The sequence below is a fragment of the Psammomys obesus genome, unplaced genomic scaffold (assembly GCF_907164565.1).
Source record: "Psammomys obesus unplaced genomic scaffold, mPsaObe1.curated_primary_1811, whole genome shotgun sequence".
NCBI classification, from domain to species: Eukaryota; Metazoa; Chordata; class Mammalia; order Rodentia; family Muridae; genus Psammomys; species Psammomys obesus.
Genome location: NW_026592510.1, coordinates 9,638,979 through 9,660,873, shown reverse-complemented (window position 1 = coordinate 9,660,873; position 21,895 = coordinate 9,638,979). Strand labels below are relative to the sequence as shown.

The following is a 21,895-nucleotide window of genomic DNA, read 5'->3' as shown; positions in this document are numbered from 1 at the left end:
CAGCAATAATAAATTATAACTGATAATATGGTTATTATAAACAAGCAATGTGCTCCCATAAGAAAAATGCTTTTTAAAATGATACTCTATTACCTATCAAAAACAAAATAAAAACATGAGATAAAACAGTCAAGAGCATGAGATCCAATTCAACTTTCATTTTATATCTATATTTTTTGTACAGTTTATCTAACGGACCTGCATGCCTCTTAAAATCTGAAAGAGAAAATTATTCTTAAATGGACCCATACACGCAGACTTTATGACTCAGTATTTTTAAATACACAAATTAGAAAAAGTTGATGGCTCCTTTGTGAATGGCAGTTGGATACTTCAAGGTCCCTTACTATTTTCTTCAAGCGGGGCAAGGTGGCACATAATTTCAATCCCAGCACTCTCTATTATGAGTTCAAAGCCAGCCTGTTCTACATAGTGAGTTCCAGTCCAGCCAAGACTACATAATGAGAACCTGTATCAAAAAATGTTTTTTCATTATCATTGTAATGATTCTTAGCTATTTTAGCAGCTTAATATGATACATTATAGTCAATTCATACTGCTCGGGGTTTACAAAGCTTGACATTTTCTAATTTCAAATGGCACATTTTCAACCTTCAGTGCTTTATATCCCCCTCCTGCTCCTCTCTTGCTGTAACTTCAATTATTATACATATGCAAAATCATCAGATGTGGCTGTTCAGATCCCTCAGGCATTTGCTGCTCATTTTCCTGCAATCTTTTATCCCCTAGGTTCTTCAGAATGAATACATTTGATAAATATGAAATTAACTTTTTCTTAATATCCCAGAGATGGTAAATCAAGTACAGTTTAATTATTGCTCACTCCAGTTAAAGAATTTTCATTTATTTTAATTATTTCATTTTTACACCTTTGATTTTCTACCTATTCATTCATTAATATAATTATTCTACCGTGTGTTTGTTTTTGTCTTTAAGTCTGTGCACAGGTGTTCACACACAAACTTTTGTCCACTAAGATCAACATCCATCACAAGCATCATCTTTATTTTTCTCTTTACCAAAGGCTACGTTATTCTTGGACATCTCTAAAATAGATTTTTAATCATGTGTTACATTGTAACAACAAAATGTGGCTAATTTAAACTCAATTTATGTTTCTTTTTTAATTTATTTTTTATTACAATGTATTCACTTTGTTTCCCAGCTGTAGCCTCCTCCCTTATCTCCTCCCCCGTTCCACCCTTCCTCTCTCTTCTCCCCCCTATGCCCTCCCCTAATCCACTGATGGGGAAGTCCTTTTCTCCTTCCATCTGACCCTAGTCTATCAGGTCTCATCAGGACTGGCTGCATTGTCTTCCTCTCTGGCCTGGCAAGGCTGCATCCCCTCCCCCACAGGGGTAGGTGATCAAAGAACCAGCCCCTGAGATTATGTCAGATCATGTCAGATGTCAGTTCCTGTTCCCATTACAAGGGAACCCACTTGGACACTGAGCTGCCATTGGCTACATCTGTACAGAGGTTCTATGTCATTTCCACACATGGTCCTGGGTTGGAGTAACGGTCTCTGTAGAGCCCCCTGGGCCCAGATTTTATCTTTGGACCCAACCAGTAAAAACATCAGCTAAACAATAAGAACTGATTTGTGTGTTGCTAGGATGAGTTTAAGAAAGGCCCGATGTAGTCTCCAAACTCTTCCAGATGGCTGTTAAAATCTGTTTCTCCTCCAGATTCTGCTGAGAACTAGTTATAATTTTAAGGTAGAGAGAGTGCTTTACACCAGGAAGCTGCTATGGTTTGAATGGCTGCCCTGCAAATTTCAAGAGCTGAAAATGTATGGGTTTAACATGCATTTTGTTAAGGTATGTTAACAAATGGCTTTGATGAGATTAACAGGCTGCTCCCGATTCTGACTGTGGACTGGATGGGAACGGCTTCATAAATAAGTATGCTCCCTTCCATCCACTGCCACAGAAGATAGAGACTCCTCCTCCTCCAGACACAGAAGCACTCAAGGCACCATATCTTGTCATAAGAAGAGACTTAACCAGACAGCTGAATCAGGCAATGTCTAAATCTCAGGTGTTTCTCAATAAACAAACATTACAAAAAGGAAATTCAGTTCCTTATGAATTTCAACCTCAGGTATTTTCTTATAGTAGCAAAAGAAAGTAAGGCTGGGGTCCTTGCTCTAAAATTATGAAAAATGTTTCTCAACTGGATGGCTACAATGCTGTAAATATGCTTGGGCCAGTGCTCCAAACTCCACTAGAAACGTTTAAGGCAGGTGTGGCCATTTTAGAGTCCCAGCACATTCTTCACTAACAAGACCCAGTCTCACTGGCCAAGACATTTAGGCACACACCTGTGAGAATTCTGAACCCTGCTTTCTGCAGCTTTTCCTCCATGCTTTATTTCAGCCTCTTCGGAGCTCTAACCTCTGACCTCTGCCTTTCTCCACTAGAAGACACTAGGGTTTCTGCTAACATTTTCAGTCCTTGTCACATAGTCACGACATTGTTGTTAAACAGAAAGCCAGAGTAAATGTGAAGCTCTTCTTACAAATGTCTTCCTTCAGAGCTTCCTGTCCAGCTCTTGAAGCAGCTGCCCCAAGTTAGTACAATCTGTAACTTTTTTGTGGAAAGAGGATACCCAATGCTGACAACAGAAATTATCCTCTATGTCACCTTAAAATGTCCTTTTCCCTCATTATTTCAATTCATAGTTCTTCTCTCCTTAAACCCAGTTTGGATATTTTGAATCTGGGTTAAATACATATAAAATGCTAAAAAAAAAAAAAAGGATATATAGTTAGCTGGGCATAGCACTGCATGCCTTACGCCAACATTCAGATGGCAGAGGAGAAAACATTTCCGATTCCAGGGCCAGGCTGTGCTATACATTGAAACCCAATGTTTAAAACAAAAACAAAAATAAACCCCAAATCTTAGAAGTTTAAATATTATAATCATGACAAAAACATTATAAGTCATGTAGTTTATAACATGACCAGAACTGTCTTCAATAGAACTTTCACTGTGTCAGTGAAGACTGATCATAAGGAAACCATCCTCAGAGCCTGCTGCAGAGCTGCCTCCATTCTTCCTTCCTGTGCATTACCTTCCTATTTTCACTCAAGTCAAAATGAAAATAGGCAACCCAGAACACTTAGGTCATCAGAACACTCCTCTTTTGCCAAGTCAAGTATCGATTTGCTTGCTTCTTTAAAGTTTATAGAAACATCTATCTCTCTCCAGGGAGACATAAGAGGTTTAAATGAGAAATTAGTATGAAGAGAACCACATTTACATTTTTAAAAACTGTTTTCATAAAGTTGATAGTCTCACAAAAATTGCAGATATTTGCTGAGCACAGAGTTCTCAACTGACAGATATTAGATATACTAACATAAACAAATGCTTAGGCCTACTCAAGGGCAATTTAACTCTGATGCCTAGGACCTAGGGGTCATAGTTGTTTTAAGGGTCCATAACACCTTTTGAATTATCTTCAAGTGTGAAGAATAATTGAAATTAAATATTTAACACCTGGTATTAATAATACACCATCAGAGCCATAAACCCTAATTATGTGTTTGTAGTCTGACTGGAAAGATATAATACAATAGATAAGTCTTCTCAGAGTTGACAGCCACTTCACTCTTTGACTATACCTGACTGATTATAGAATGTGAGACCCCAGTATTTCCAACTGGGATAGGTGGGAATTCTTTCTTATTGGTTCTCCCCAGGTACCTATAAATCTATCCCAAATGCTTCCTACACACACACACACAAGCACACACACACACACTTTTATATTCATAGGAATTTCATTCACTTTCAAAGTAGTTGTGTGCACCAACAACTGGAAAATATTGGGAAAACAATACTCTGGGTAACCAGACATCTCCAGATGTTCAAGTTCCCGCATGGTTTTATAATCACAGCTGCAACTCATCTGATTTACAACTGCTTTCTATAATTCGGAAATGAACCTGTTATGTCAGAGTCCTCAATCTTTTGAAGCATCAATAAAGCCACAAGTTCCCATCTAGGTGATGGCTTCCAACCACAGCCACATGCAGAGAGAAGATATAATCACTCCAGGAACCCACAAGTCTCCAACCTTAGGTGAATTAGATGTTTAGATTTTGCAGGTCTTTTCAGGTTCTCTTAGTTACTTCTCATTCAAGGTTGCTCAAATAGATTTTGTTTTTCAGCTTCAAATCACCACAGCTTCTTAGTAATAGAAAGTGTTTTAAATAACCAATTTTCGTTGTTTTTTTTTTTTACAAAGAAATATTAGGACAACAGTATGTTTTCAACTTCATAAAAGGAAACTAATGTAATGTAGGCTTGGAATATTGCAACAATGGCATGCTTCTAATCACAAACCTACAACTTCATCCTTTTGCTGATGTTAAATGAGGTCAGCTTAATAAGACCTAGGTCTTCATTCCAGCGCCACAATCGGTATATTCTCACTGGCAACTGACTTTGCCTACGTCTAATCTCCTCAGGTACACATATAAGTAAATAGATAAGCCACCACAAGTTACAAAAGACAACTGTCATTAAATGATCATTTTTCTGAGAAGAACTTGGCAACTTTTTTAAATAACTTATTTCAATGTGGCAGCAGACACTTACAGTACCAGTTAGTTAAGTAGGTGTGGCAGGAAGATTATTTGACTTCATGAGTGTGATGCCACCAGACTAGAAAACATAGTGAGACCCTATCAATAGAAGAAAAAACAACAAAAATGCCTACTATTTCCATTTTTATATTATTATGATAACAATATATTCTTAAATGTTATAGGCCTGATCTCCATTTTCACACCTGTATTAGTCATAAGTTTTGACCAATTTTTTTGGATAGGTAAGTGTTTTATATGTCAGTCTTCCAAGTTTCCCTGGATTACAGATTGAAAGGTAAAAATGTATTAAATCACTACTTTTAGAGTGGTTCAATCACTGACTAGCCCTTAAAGCTGCTCACAATCAAAGAGGTAAAATCAGTTTCCATCATGCATGCCAGGGCATCTGATTATACTCTAAAGGGGAAGCACAATAAGACTGCAAAGGCTCAGATAGTAAATAGATTGGGCTTTGTGCGCCCAGATGTCTCTGAGGCAAACAATTTGTATTATGTGGCTGAGAAAGTAGCCACATGCAAGTTGTAAACAAATGAGTATGGGTAACACATAGATGAAAAATATACACATTTACTCTAAGTTAGTCATTACACAATGTGTATGAACGTGTGCTTAAAACACATACACATCAATACATGTATACGCTTTTTCTTATTTTTAAGTAGTAAAATATTTTAAGGTGCTAGGGATCAAACACAGGGCCTGATGATTACTAGGCATGTGACGCTTCCAATGAATCACACCCTGAGCTATAATTTTAATAATTTTACAAAATAGATTTAAATACTGTTTCAAAATAAATTTAAATAGTGTTTTAAAGAGGGCTGGAAAGACGTCTTACCAGTTAAGAGCACTAGCTGCTTTTAGAGAGGGCGTGGGTTAATTTCCCAAAACCTACAGACTAGCTTATAACCAACTCCAACTCCAGTTCCAGGATATCTGATGCCCTCTCTGGCCTCCAAGGGCACAACCATACACACGGTGCACATATACAGACATAAGCATTCATGTCAATAAGATAAATCTCCAAGCATTTGTCTAAAATAATAAGCTACCAGCTGAATTTGCCCCCAAACCCTAAGTCAGCGCCAACCACTTCCACTCTAGAACACTGCTTCTCAGCCTACACAATTGCACGGGGTTCTTAGTGGACATTCTGAGTCAGGTGGGTGGGTCTAAGATTCTAAAGTCACACGTGTCTCCCACATGGTTAGAGTTGAAGGGCTAAATAAATGGTTTGGTGGTTGAGGGGACATGCTGTTCTTGCAGACCTGTCTTCAGCTCCTAGAACAAATGTTATTGCAGCTCACAACCATCTATAACTTGAGCATCAGGGTCCAATTCTAGCCTCAGCAGACAATAGCTCTCATGTACACATACCCTGACAGAGACATATATGCATAAAAATAATTTAACAAAATCTTTTTGTATTAAGTTGAACCTCAGCACAGAATGGTTTTTTATTTTTTTTGGTAGCAGAAATTTAATAAAGTCCATGTGAAGAGGGCTCCTCTCGATTTCATAGCTGTGATAACTAAAACTGTCATATAGCCAATACAGAGTTAAATATTTCTGTAATGAGCACATAAATAAAAAAGGGAAACATTTTTAATACAATGCTAAGCTCTTTTTCATATCATTATGATGTTACCTGTATGGACTTATCACTCATATATCCACCTTAATAATAAGTTTACTGAAAGTAACAGTGCCTTTGGCATTATAGGTTTTCTTCTAAATATTATTCAGTTAAATCACAATTGGTATTTATAGACACTAATCTTAGAAATTGATAAATCACTCTTAAGAACTGAAAAATTCATTCGAATTACTCTTCTATGCTCATCCACCACAATCATCTTTTATCTGCATACATCTACCGTGCTTGTCATACATCAAGGCCTTACGCATTCTGCTTTCCCAGATTAAGAGACACACCCCTCACTACCTCAAGTTTAAACACGATTTCACCTGGTTAGAAGCAAGTGAAGAAAACAAGTATCCTTACCCTCTCTTTCCCTATAAGCACTGAGTCTTCTTCAAAATACTTGTTGCATTTATGTTATATAATTCATTGTTTCAGAGACGATTCTTTTTATTTTGTGTACAAGTGATTTACCTAAATGTGTGACCATACCCATAAAGTGTCTCAGAGGCTGGAAGACAGCACCGTATCCTCTGGATCTGAACTGCAGATTTTTAGCCTCTGTGTGGGTGCTGGTAACACAAGCAGGTCCAAGAGCAACAAGTGCTATTTACTGCTCAGCCATCTCTCCAGCATGGACTAATTTTTCCAAGGCTGTCTATTCTCTCCATATCTGTCCAACATAGTACTTGAAATTCTAGGTAGAGCATAAAGACATTTAAGGGAGATCCATGGAATACACTCAGGAAAGAAAGGGGTTGGAGTAGCATTATTTGCAGATAATATGATAAGATACATAAATAACCCCAAATTTTAACCAGGGAACTCCTACAGCTGATAAACCCCTTCACCTAAATGACTGGATACAAAATTAACTCATCCCCTATCAGGGACTAGGGAAAGGGTGTAGGGGGAGAAGAGGGAGGGTGCATGGGATTGGGAGAAGACGAAGGAGGGGCTGCAGCATGGATACAAAGTGAATAAATTGTAATAAATAAATATATAAATATAATTCAATTTAAAAAAGCAGCCATCAGAAGATGGAAAGAAGACCTCACGGTCACGGATAGGTACTAATAACATAGTAAAAATGGCCACCCTACCAAAAGCAATCTACAGATTCAATGCGATCCCAATCAAAATCCCAAGACCATCTTTATAGAACTTGAAAGGACAATACTCAACTTCATATGGAAAAACAAGCAAGCTAGGGCAGCTAAAACAATCCTGAAAAATAGGAAAAATTCTGAAGATATAACTATTCCTTATTTGAAACTTCATTACATAGCTATAAAAACATAAAAAGACATATAATTAATCAATGAAATTGAATCAGAGACCCAGAAATAAATCTACACAATTCTGGACACCTGACTTTTGATTTTTTTTTCAAAAGGCAGAAATACACAATAGAAAAAAAAAAAAAAGAAAGCATTTTCAACAAATGGTGCAAGTCTAACTGGATGTCATCATGTAGAAGAATGTGAATAGATCCATATTCATCACCCTGCACAAAACTCAAGTCCAAGTGGCTCAAAGACCTCAACATAAAACCAAATGCACTGAACCTAATAGGAGAGAAAGTAAGGTATAGCCTTGAATGCATTGGCACAGGAGATAACTTTCTGAACAGAACACTGATAGGGCAGTCACTAAGACTGACATGCTTAAATAACCTCATGAAAATGAAAAGCTTTGAAACACTGCTAGGTAGAGTCTTTCAGATGCCTTTTGTGGTCTCATAACCAAACCCTCGGCAGAGTGCAGGGAATCATATGAAAGAAGGGAAGTTAGTATGATGTGGAAAGGATAGGAGCTCTACAAGGACCAAACATATCTGGGCACAGGGTCTTTTCTGAGACTGACACTCAACCAAGGACCATCTATGGATATAACCTAGAACTTCTGCTCGGATGTGGCCCATGGTAGCTCAGTAACCAAGTAGTTTTCCAAAGTAAGGGGAACACGGACTATTTCTAACAGGATCTCAAGGGCAGGCTGTTTGGGAGGAGCAGTCTGTTAGGCCACAGAGGAGGACTTTGCAGCCAGCCCTGAAGATACCTGATAAAACAGGGTCAGATGAAAGGGGAGGAGGTCCTCCCCTATCAGTGGACTTGGAAAGGGGCAGGGAGGAGACCAGGGAGGGAGTGTGGGGTTGGGGAGGGAATGAGGGAGCGGGATACAGCTGGGACACAGAGTTAACAAAATGTAACTAAAAAGAAAAAAATAATAAAAAAAAAGAAAAAAAATGCAAGAAAAAAAAAAGAAAATGAAAAGCTTCTGTAAGGCAAAGGACAACATCAATAAGACAAAATGGTACCCTACATAATGGAAAAAGATTTTCACAAACTCCACATGTGATAGAGGGATAATGTCCAAAATATATAAAGAACTAAAGAAAATAGTCATCAACAAACCAAATATATATATAATTTAAAAATGGGGTACATATCTAAAGAGAGAATTCTCAACAGAGGAATCTCAAATGGATGAGAAATACTTAAAGAAAGGTTCCACATTGCTAACCATCAGGGAAATACAAATCAAAACCAAGTTGAGATTACATCTTACACCTGTTAGAATGGTTAAGAATGAAACACAAGCACACACTGTCGAGGATGTAGAGCAAGCAGAATACTCCTCCATTGCTGTTGGGAGTAAAAATTTGCACAGCCACTATGGACATCAATATTGCAGTTCCTCCGAAAATTGGGACTCAGTCTACCTAAACATTCTTATATTTTTTGAGTGTTATATATAAGTCCATATATCCAAAGGATGTTGCACTTTACCACAAGGATAATTGCTCAAGTATGTTCATAGTGGCTTTATTCATAACAGCCAGAAACTGAAAACAACCTAGATGTCCCTCAACAAAAGAATGGATAAATTAAAAATGTGGCACATTACACAATGGAGTATTACTCAGCTATTTTAAAAAGTGACATCATGAAATTTTAAGGTAAATGGATAGAACTAGGAAAAAAAATCATTCTGAGTGAGGTAACCCAGACCCAGAAAGACAAACATGGTATAGTGAATACTACCTGCTGGGAGCAGATGCAGAGACCCAAACATTAGGTGGAGAGAAGCACCAATTTGGAGGTTTCTATCAGGTCCCTCCCTCCCTCCTGTAGCTCAGCAAGCCCCTACAGAAGACAGGGAGGAGAAACTGTGGGAGCCAGGGGGTCAAAGATACCAGGAGAGCAAGGCCCATGGAATTGGCTAAGCACGGATCACAGAGGCTCACAGAACCTGAAGCAGCTATTGAAGAGCCTGCATGGGTCTGTGCTAGGCTGTCTGCATATATGTTATAGTTGTTGGCTCAGTGTTTTATGGGACTCCTGACAGTGGGAGTAGGGGTGTCTCTGACTCTCTTTCTTATTCTTGGGACCCCTTCCCTCCTAATAGGCTCACTTGCCCAGCCTTGATGTGAGGGCTTATTACTGGTCTTTTTGTATCTTATTATGCCATATTCAGTTTATGTTCCTGGGAGGCCTGTGCTTTTTTAGGAAAGATGAGGTTGAGGGTGGACCTGTGGGAGAGGAGAGGTGGGGGAGGGGGAACTGGCAGGAATGACTGGACATAGGGATAATACTGTATAAGAATAAATAGATAAAATAACATAAAACTTCACTTACCTACTAGTGTGTTCTCTCCTAGAGGTAGAGAACTGTACTTCTCTTATTCACCACTAAATCTCTACCAATAGCACAGTCCTGTCACATTTGAAGATAAGCACATTCATTGATTGAATAAACATGTTTATGCTTATATACCCAGTTTAACAAATTCATGATGTGACACAGCATGGCCTTCAGTTTCTGATTCTCCTGCTTCAATCTACCGAGGGCTAAAATTACAGAACTGTGCCACTATACCTGTTTTACACAGTGCTGGATTTCAAATTCAGGGCTTCCTGTATTCTAGACAAACACTCTATCAACTGAACTACATCCTCAACTACTTGCACTGCCTTTTATCTAAGTGGGCAGCAGCCAAGTTTATACTTTGTGACATGGCCCTTTGACTACTGCATGATTTCATAATCAGTGACAGTGTGACACAAGCTGCTCTGCATTCTCTTTTCAGGGAGTTTTGGAATCAGAACTAAACTCTGATCTCTCCACCTATGCTGGCCACTCCAACTGAATAACCAGAGGGTGGTGGTGGTGTGAGGGCCTTGTGAGGGTGCCGAGTGTTTAGTTTACAAAGAGGAAGAGGAAGAAGAGGCATAAATGATGAGAAGAGCATTTGCCTAGGTTCCTAATGATGGGATTGATAGCACATTTCAAGACCTCAATGAGCCGTGTTTTTCAGAAGTTATCCCAAGAGCCTTCTGCATTTGTATTTTGGGATAGATTGAGATTGGTTTCTGATAGTTACAAACAAAATTAAGTTGAAATAAGAATACTCGTTGGGGTAAGCATTCACTATACACAGAGGCAAAATTGTAACGACAATATGTCTCAAAAACTGAAGAATGGAAAATATTATGTAATAAAGACTTTAGTAAATATATTATTATTATGAAATATTATTAATAAAAATATGGAAATGAAAGATTTATATGAAGACTAACATATCCTGAAACAAAGACTTCTACAATTACTCTGGGGAAACATTTGCCAACAATGGACACTTCAATAATATTCAAGATATTTTTTCTTAAGTGGTTTACCATAAGCATATTTTTTAAACTAAAAAAAAATCAATAACTTGAATGAAGTAAAAGGTAATGAATTATAGGTAAATATTTCTTTTGCCCAAGATAAAAAAGTACAAGAGCATGAAATGGTAGATAGTATGTAGAGTAGATGCATGTGAAGTTGAGGATAAAATAATATGAAAATATCACCTGCCATCCTACAACTTAACATACATGGAAGAAAACAGAGCAAAATAGATCTGAACCAATAAATTCTGTAAGACTCTCCTACGAACTTATCACTTCAAAGTGTGAATCAATTCTGGTGACTCCTACAGTCAATTAATTCGGTTAATTATAAAAACCCTTGTAGTTAAGTAATCCACTCTTCTTATGAAGTTATAATGTAGTGGAAAAAAATCTGGAAGTTTCTTTCATACTGCAATTCAAAATATTCATTATTTTCCAGGCAGAAAATGAAAATGTCAAAAACAGTTTTGCTGTAGATATTTAGTTGTTTTCTGCCAAATTAATGAAAGGAAAATATTGCACTTTGAATCGGTTAATTACCATGAACCCTTCTGCAAAGGCTCCTGTTTGCAGAGTGAAGCCAGCTTCAGTTGGCACACCTCCCTCACATTCATGGAAACCACACTATAGGCTCCACTGTGCTCAAGAGACATTCGGTTTTTGTCATCATTCACCAGCTTACTGATCAGTCCTAACCACTCTGCATTGAACTGTCTGGACACACTGGACAAAGAGAAAGCAATTGCACAACAGGATGCAGCACATTTGCGGCTCTGAGAGTCTAAGAACTAGCTTCAGAGTACACAATGAACAGATACCATGATTTCTACACCTTCCAGAAACTACATGCACTTTCAGAAAAATCCTCAGTGGCAATGCTACTTAACAAACCCTCCAGGAACAAAACACCAGATGGAAGGAGATTCTAAAGATGATCATTAGATACAAAGGTCAATATTTGTATAGTTCACATTTAAGTATTATGACCAATAAAAAAGAGCAGGAAGACTAAGAACTTAATTCCTAAAAATTCTAGCCAAAAAAATTTTAAATATTAATTAAACAATGCAGTGGTAATATGACATAAAAATGTTATATATGCCTTTAGAGAAATAGCAGCTAGTCCATGGGTACAACAAGGATATTTAAAGGGGTTAGAAACTATAAAGACAGAATAAAAATAAGCAAAAACAAGACAGGGAAAAAGCAACACGATTTTTAAAAAGATGAGACAATAACAGAATGCTAAAAATTATTACACTGTGTGAAAAAGAATATTTAAATTAAAAGGCATAAAGTAACAAACTCCTGGAAACAAAAGGCATAACATGTCACTTCAAATGTGAATACAGTATGGCCCACAAAGATTAAAAGCAAAAGTATGAAAAAAGACACAGCATGCTAACTCCAGTCCAAGAAACTTTGAGCCGCTACAACACTATCAGAGAAAAGCCACTACAGAAAAGAACTGTTAGCAGAGATAAGCAAAATAATTTCATGATGATAGTTATTAATTTATAAAAAAAAATCAAATAATTAATTCTAAATCACTATGCACATAAATACTAAGCTTCAGAACACAAACACATGAAATAAAAGGATAGGTTAATATATATGTTATTCTCACCATAAAGCAAGCCTCAAATTTTAAAACGTCTAAAACCACATAGAGCACAGTATCTACTAACAATTATCTAAATTAAAAAATAGTAATAGAAAGTTCTTTGGGAAAACACCAAATACTTAATTAAACACAAAATAATTAATATAATTCTAAATTACCAAAGGGTCAAAGAAAAATCAAAATTGTAGTTAGAGCTATTTTAATTTGAATAAAAAGGTAAACATACTATATCAAAATGAATGTCACAGAAACATTATTAACAGGGAAGTTTGTAACACTAAATAGATATTCTATTTAGTCTTATTGGCCTAACCACATCAAATTAAGATAAACCAAAAAGAATATGGATGATAGAGTTTAAGGGGTGAGAAAAATAGTACAGAAAAAAAAATTAAAGTGGAATTCATTTATTTAAAAGATCAGTAAAATTCCTAAACCTAAAACAAACTGATCAGAAATTCAAGTTACAAACAAGCAATTTCACAACTGAAAAGTGTTTTTTACTACAGAATCTATAGATGATATGGTTAGAAAAACTCTATGCCAATAAGTTTGACAATGTAGATTACTTTTTTAAAATCTCAAATTGAATGTACTTATGAATAAACAAAGAAAACCCCAACAAGAGACAAATTTTCTCTACATTCTACCATATCCTTAAAAAGAACTAATGTCTACACTGTCCCCTAAAATAGTTCATTCTATGAATCCAGTGTTAGGCTGATGCTAAAAAAGATATGGGAGTAACAACAATAACACATCACGCTCACGCATAGGAAGTAACTTTCTGAATATATATCGCTGCATGATTTGACAAATGGCATTTCATCAACTTAATCAGCTTCTGAAAACAATAAAAGAAATAAATAACAAAGTGAAAAGACAGCCTACAGGCAAACCCAACTAGTATCAATAATATAAAAAAGTCAAGACATTAAACACCTTAAGCAAACAATCTAATCCAACCAATAACTGGGCAAATGATCTAAACAGACACCTTTCAAATGAACTACAAATTGCCAATAAAATCACACGTAAAGTGCTCAAAATCTTATCAATCAGGGAATCTCCTACACTGAGATTCAAAAGCCCCTCTGTCAGAATAGCTATCATCAAGAAAGGGGTTGGGGGAGGGAGATGCTGTTGGGAATGTAAAAGTAAAAAACATTCAACTCCATTGTTGGTAAGAATGCAAATAAATGCAGATATTATGGAAATCAGCATGGAGGTTCTCTAAAAACATAACTACCCTGAGACTGACACTCAACCAAGGACCATCTATGGATATAAACCTAGAACTTCTGCTCGGATGTGGCCCGTGGTAGCTCAGTAACCAAGTAGTTTTCTAAAGTAAGGGGAACAAGGACTATTTCTAACAGGATCTCAAGGGCAGGCTCTTTGACCTCTGCCTCCCCCCCCCCCCAGGGGAGGAGCAGTCCTGTTAGGCCACAGAGGAGGACTTTGCAGCCAGCCCTGAAGATACTTGATAAAACAGGGTCAAATGAAAGGGGAGGAGGTCCTCCCTATCAGTGGACTTGGAAAGGGGCAGGGAGGAGACCAGGGAGGGAGTGTGGGGTTGGGGAGGGAATGAAGGAGCTGGATACAGCTGGGACACAGAGTTAACAAAATGTAACTAATAGGAAAAATAAAATTAAAAAAAACCATAATTACCACATAATTCAGCTATTTTAGCTTTGCTTATATACCCAAAAAATTCAAAGTAGTGAATTCTGTACCCATGTTTATCAGCGCCCTGTTCACAATAGCTAAGTAATGGAAATAACCACATTCCCATCAACTGATTATCAGATAAAGCCAGTGTAATGTATATAAATAACTGACTCTCAGTTCTTCAAGAACTGAAATTACGTTTGCAAAGAAATAAATGAAACTAAAATTATGATGTTAAGTGAGATAAGCCAACCTTAGACAGACAAACATTCCTGGGCTTTTTTGGGGGCAGGGGGGATTGTTTTGTTGTTGTTTTGTGTTTTGCATATGTAGAGTGGGTGAAGGGTTATATAAGTAAAAGAGGTTCTATTAGAATGTGAAATGGGTATAAAAAAGACTAACTAAGGCAATAAAAATGAGCAAGTATATTATGTGAATAACAAATATTAAATAACAAATAAGGAAAAAAGAGGCCATTAATTTGAAAGAGATCAAGGATGGTTTTGTGGAAATTTTTGGAGGGAGGAAAAGGAAGAGGAAATGATATAATTTCATATAATATCTAAAATAAAAGAAAATTTTAAAAGTCATTGAATACAAATCCTCATCTCTGCAAGCTTTTTTATTTACTTGTGGTGTTTTTTGTTTTGTTTTGTTTTGTTTGAGGGAAGATCAAGTAGCTCAGGCAGGCCTCACTTTATTGAACAATCGAAGATGATTTTCATCTCCTGATCCTTTTACCTCATCTGGGATTACAGACATGAGCCATCAAGATGGACTACTGTAAGCATTTTTGAGTAAGTATTGGTATGCTAATTTAAAATTCCACTTGGAGATACAGAAGACTTAGACTAGCCAAAACAACTTGAAGGGAAAAAAGAAAACAGACTACTATTATCTGATTGAAGACTTTTTATAAGTTAGCAATAATCAAGATAATATGTTACAAAGATAGACAAACAGAAAAAAGAATTTCAAAATTGACCCGCACGAAAACGGGGAACCAATTTTCAAAAAAGATACAAAGGCAGGGATTGAGTAAAAATAGTCTTTTTAATAAATAATGTGAGAACAATTAGATATCCATACTTTTTAAATATGAAATTAAGAGGAATACATACATGAAATGCTAAAATAAAAATACTGTATTACAAAAATAAAGTCTGATATTACCTTATACTGTATACAAAAATTAACCCAAAAGGATTTCATATTAACATATTAACAATTATGAAGCTGATATATATGCTATTGAGTTTCAAAGCCCAAGGAAATGGATAATAGGACTATTCCTATCAGAGTTGAAGACTGACATTAAAGATAATCAATTATGCTAAGATAAATTACCATGTAGCAAATTAGAATCAGAGACTTAAGTATGAATTCACAAATAACGAGAGTAAAAATGTGTAATTGCAGAAATAACTACAAATATAGGTATAGGAAAGCTACATGTATTTTTTGACTCTGTCTAGAGAACCTCGACATAAAACCAGTAGCAGTAAATAAGCTAACCACCCAGAGTGTGGACCTTGGTCTATAAAGAACATGCTCAAGAAGTACAAACCAGGGACCCTTTAAGAAATGATTGCAAGAGTTCTAAGCCACTAAGACTATGCAGTGAAATATTGTCGATAGATAGATAGATAGATAGATAGATAGATAGATAGATAGATAGATAGATAGATAGATAGACAGACAGAACAATGCCCCCCCCCAAAAAAATGAGAAATGATTGCAAGGACAAAACACAGAGAATGGAAATAATGTCAGAATGCAGATACCTCAAATCAGTAAGTAAAAGAGGCTAGTAAGTCAAAGGAACCATGGGGCCATCTAAAGGTCTCCCACTGACTTAAGCCACAGCAGGTTGGGTATTACAGTTAGTGACTAACATAGAACATGAATATGACCTCAGGTCTGAAATAAATATATATGGTTTCACACTGACATAATAAATAATTAAGGAAGAAAAAATAAATCTTAGAGGATTTTAGATAATTTATGTAGATACGTCTCTATATAAGGTGTAATTACCTTCTCTTCATTCCCTTTACTCCTAGGATATACTTAGTGACTTACTTCCAAAGAACATAATATGGAAAGGGCAAAAATAGTAAACTTTATACTCAGATAACCAAGAATAAACAAGAGTGACAAGGCATATTGATGTCCTTAGCCCTCAACTCTACCCTAAATACAAACACACACATACACACACACACACTTCACCCCAATTACAATATGATGAGAAGGGCACTTTGTCAGGTGAGTGGAGGAGTAGAGTCACACTATAATAAACATGCTTGGCTCAAAATCCTGTTGCTTCTATCTTCTAAATATTGGTATTCCAGGCATGCACCCTGACACTTGATGAAAGGGTACTTCTCAAAAACGCATTTGAAATTATGAAGAGAACACCACACTAACCCATCTTAGAGGATTGTCTAACCAATGCATGGTCAATACTGCTCAAAATTTCCATAGTCATGAAAAACATAGGATGATGAAGAAACTGTCATGGTTCAGAGCAGATGAAGGAAATGTTAGAACTATAGACAAGGCAAAACCCAGGAAAGAAATAGCTTTAGAATAATCATTGGTAAAATCCAAATGAAGGCTGAAGTTAATTGCAATGAACAATCTGAGTGCTTAGTTTTGATAACTTCCCTGGGATTATGTAAGGTGTTAATAATAGGAGAAACTAGGTGAGGGGTATGCAGGAACTCTCTGTACTACTTCAGCAACTATTCAAGTCTAAAATTGTTCCAAAGTAAGAAGTTTATTATAATAATGGGTTACAAACTTAAGTGTAAAAGCAAAGCTACTAATCGTACTATGTAAAAGAAATTACATTTGATGTTTAGTTTGGCAAAATTATAGCAGCAATACATGAGATAAAAATCAGTAAATCTGACTGTATCAAATAAAACTTATGTTCTCTAAAAGGCATTTTATAAAAAACTATACAACTATAGAAAAACTAAACAAAAATAAATAAGCAAACCAGAATCTGAAAAGAATAATATCTAATAAAGGACTTATATCTATAATGTATATAGGACTCTCAAACTCAAAACTAACAATCTGATTAAAATGTGGTAAATATTTGAACAACCTCCAGAGAAAACACACAGATAGGCTGGGTAGAATTCACACAAACATGCCAGACATTATCAACTACAAGGAAGATGAATATAGTACCACACAGGGAGGTCGGTACTCAATGGGCTAAAAAAGACTCGGGAAGTGATGGTAAGAATTAGAGGAAGTAAAATTATCTTCTGATGTTGGCTAGAATATAAAATTAATATATTTTGAAAAACAGTTTAGGGGCTTCTTAAAATTTAAACATAGACCTGCCATTGACTCTAACCACAGTACTTCTAGGTACTTACTCAAACACAAACAAAAAACTGTTAATGGTGATAGCAGTTTTCACCAAACTAGTTAGTAACTGGATAACTGATCATTTTACACTCATGCTGGTATTAGCAAATAATGAATTAAACAACTTTGATTTGTTCATATAATACAACTCATCATTGTAAGAAAAAAACCACAAATAATATTACAAACAAAAACATAATTAGTCTTATGTTGAGTGAAAGAAGCCAGGCATAATGAACACATAATGTATGATTTCATTACTATAAATCTCAAGGAAATTTAAAGAAATCTAGTAACAGAAACAGTAACTGCAGGAGTAGGAAAACTGGACTGTCTGAGACAGCGACAGGCAGAAGAAAAAGGCTACAAATGGATCCAGGAAAACCTTGCTAATAACAGCATATTAACTATTTTGATTACAGTCATGATATCGCAAGTAGATACTACACCAACCCCAACAAACTACACACGTTAGATAGGTACAGTTTATAGTATAAAATAAGCCTCAAAAGCCATTTTAAAATCAATACTGTGGAAATACTTTAAGTCTGTATATCAGAAGTCTCAAAGTCATGATACTCTGGACACAGCAGATGAAAAACGAATTTGATGTCTCTTATTTGGCATCATAATTAATACTCATAGAAGAGACATCAAGAGGACATTGTATTGACTACATTACCAAAACACACAGATTGAACTGTCTGTGCATTTCAACTGGTTTTAAACATACTGACATATATGAAGTAGTTAATACAATGTATTAATGGGCAACTGGGTTATCGTTAACCTAAGATCAGTAAAGAAGACTTTGAAGATTTGGTTTTATGTGTATTATTTCCATTTTACAGATGTCTAGCAGGTTGAAGAATGTTAAGGGAGATCATCATATAGACACTGCTTCTTCAGACAAGGCTTTCTGGCTCCACAATTTAGTATTTGAATGTTCCTGGTTCACTGAAGAAATGGGGGTCATCTGACAACTCTTCCCTGGAAAATATTTCCTGCAAGCTCATCTGGTTTGATACTTAAAAAAAAAAAAAAAGTAATTGACCCATGTTGAGTTCTTTGAGTGCCTGCTAACTCCTTACAGTGCAAGATAAACAAAGGGCTATACCAACCATTGTCTGAAAATAAAAGGGCGAGGGTTGGGATTGTGAAGACAGTTTAGGTAGTACATGGGACAGATAAACAAGTTAGAAAAATCATAATATAGCTATATCATATCAATTCTGTAGGCTTTCGTCTCAGTGTGTCTTAATTGAAGCAACTATTTTTACCTGGCTACGTGACTGTACAATCTGTTAAAGCAGCTTATTTAATCAAAAGTAAAAGTGATACACAATTTGACGCAAAAATTTTCAAGTCTTTAAAATGGTTAGTAACCAGGATATTTGTGAACTCCTGATTGCTTGTCAAGAAGCCAAATGAAACCTTTTCATGACCTCCTCCTACAAATAAAACTATTCAGAGATCACACCATCTCAAGACACATTCTTGTTTAGTACTTTCCTTTAACGGATAATGAAACATCACAAAATGAGGGGGGGAAAAACCTCCCATCATTTGAAACTCGAGGCTCTGTTATCTTCAGTACTTTTGCTGTTTTAAATTAAAATAATCTTATGCCTGGCCAAAGTATGTTTCATTAGCATCCTAAATCATCCCAAGTTCAGCTGGAGTAACCCACAGGTCTCTTTAGTTTGAGGGGCTTCTATGGTCATCTTGCTCTCTTGCCAATGCCTGACTAGGAAAAACCTTTGGTTCTTGTTGGATAATTACTTGCAATGCCGAAGTTAAAAAGTATATATTCTCGGCGTGTGGAACCATTATTTTAGTGTACTAGAACTGTTCTGAAGTGATCTTCTGCATAAAAAAGAAAAAAAAATCACTCTTCTCCACGGAAGAAAAGGCCTCCCTGAGGAAGTCTCTCATGACGGAAGCATGTAGTGTGATTCGATGCCATAAACATGGAAGTAAACTGAAAGAATGTTCACACCTTTGCAATTTTTCTCTGAAATGCTGTCTCCTTATAGCACTAACATTTTGATTTATGCTACAAGGGCTCCATTCTGAAGAGAAACTAAAACTCGATTTTTTTTAAACACAAAGGGAGGAAAAAGCCTTTGGGTAAGATACACTGTGAGCAGCAGAGGACTTGGCTTCTGAGGGACAAAAGAAGGAACAACTTTAACCCACTTTAAATGTAATTACTTTTTCTGAAACATGATAGTAAAGTGGGAATAACTAAATGATTTCAGAGCTCAGTAATGTAAAGCTGGGTAACCGATAAGATGACAAAAATAAAAGCTTGGGCTAAGAAACCCACCAGACAAAGGAGACTACCACCTCCCAAAAGCTGATATAATTTTCTTACGTTAGCCTCAGAACATAGGCTATGCAGTTTGCTTTATTTCTTCCATTTCTACCTTGAATCTGACTACTGAGTTTCCTTTCACAAATAAACAGGCTAACACAAATGGTTAATGATTTTTTTTTAATGTTTCCCTTTGTGATCTTTCAGAGGAAACATTTCAATCTTGCAAGATCGGACTCCTCTAAGCAGCTTTCCTATGTCCTGCACAAGCAGATACTATTCCATAAACAGAGACCATGCATGAATTAAGAAGGCTTCATGAGAGAACTGGAGTCTAATTACATAAACACACTTCCCTACAGGTAGATATAAATTTCAAAGATCTCTGAAATCTTATCTTTAAAGGCTGGCAGTCCTTTTTTAATTATGCTAAGAGTCCCTTGTCTGCTTGATCTCTTGTGAACAATTTTAATCAGGCCAGCTTAATACACTCCGTCTCACAGACAACTTAACAGAGCTCTCAACTATGAGCTAATGGGAAGACAAGGAACCAGAAGGATTTTTATTAAAAGGAAAAAATGGCTAGCCTAGAGATTTGGCCAGCAATAAAGCAAGATTAAATCATGCTTTTCCCTCACTTAGCCTACTTAACTTTAAGAACTACAGGCATATAATTAATTTGCTCTTGAGATTTACTCTGTAAATGTAAACATACTGTTTTTTTTTAATTATCTTAAAATTCACTGATTTTTAATCATTCTCTTTTTTCGTTCACAAATGGACTAATGTTCAAACAACCAGTTTTTCAGAGCCTAAGGACAGTCCCCAAATCCCTTAGAGGATTTGGATAGAGGACCTTGTATCAAATGAGTGTTAAATAGCAAAAGTGCCTGAGCAGCCTTCCCTGCACGCCTCTCCCTCACCTGTTACCGTGAATGTCCTTTACATCCTGAGGTCCTCAGGAGACATGGCTAATGTTCAAAGTCCAAATTTTCAACTGAATCTAGATGATCTAAACCTAAAAGCCACTATAAGTGTTTCCCTTAAACAACTAAATACAGAAACTATATAGATGGTTGCCTAGACCCGAGGAGTCTGCACCTAGCTAGCTGATTTTCTGCTTTGACTGCCAAACTACTCTGAAACTAAACATGGTACTTTGGTTTTAGTCTCCAATTAGTTCAGATGAGTTTGGTACCACGTTCCCCATCCCTCTGCGTCCCAGACCTTGATGGAAATCTGTAGTAGTTCAGAGCCACTTCTCAAAGAGCTGATGTGAGGATTGGGTGGCATAGACACTGGGGAGAAGGCAACACTGCACACTGTGACCACACTGTGCACGGCATATTTCCAACCGAGTATAAACAGTCTAAACCCAACAGCCACTATAACAAATGTTCCCTTAAACAACCAAATCTACAAACTCCCGACGACAGAAATGCTTCAATAAAAGCCACTGCTCTAGACTTCACGAGCCCTGGCTTTGAGATGTAATACAATCAGGAATGACATGCTCAGGTCCTCCTGTTTTCCCTGGAAACCTTGGTCAGTTTCAACACAACTGCAACTCTTTTCATCTCTCCACACCCTGACATGCTGCTCCATCCAGCTGTTCTCATTACAGGACAATCTTTCTGGGCATTTCTCTCATGCATTTGTCACTGTTCCTTCATGCACTAGAGCCCACTTCATTTACTGCTATTTCATCTTTTACCTGCTGCTTCTTTTCCTTGCTGGTTTGTCTCTTATTAATTATCATGGGAATCACTCAGCTGATTTAATACTTTTCTAGTTACATTTTTTTTAAAAGACTACCCTTTATAGTTAAACTAACAAAAATTAAAATATAGATTAACACAATTAAAATAACTAATTCTTTAAAACATTATGTTTCTGTCATTCATGCTTATTGAGTCCTATAATTCTACTGC

General features: G+C 36.4%; 1 protein-coding gene across 2 annotated transcripts in view; it reads right to left on the bottom strand.

Annotated features, from left to right (window-relative positions):
• Rfx3 (regulatory factor X3) overlaps positions 1-21,895 on the bottom strand; it is a 274,748-nt gene that overhangs the window by 187,120 nt on the left and 65,733 nt on the right. The window lies entirely within an intron of this gene.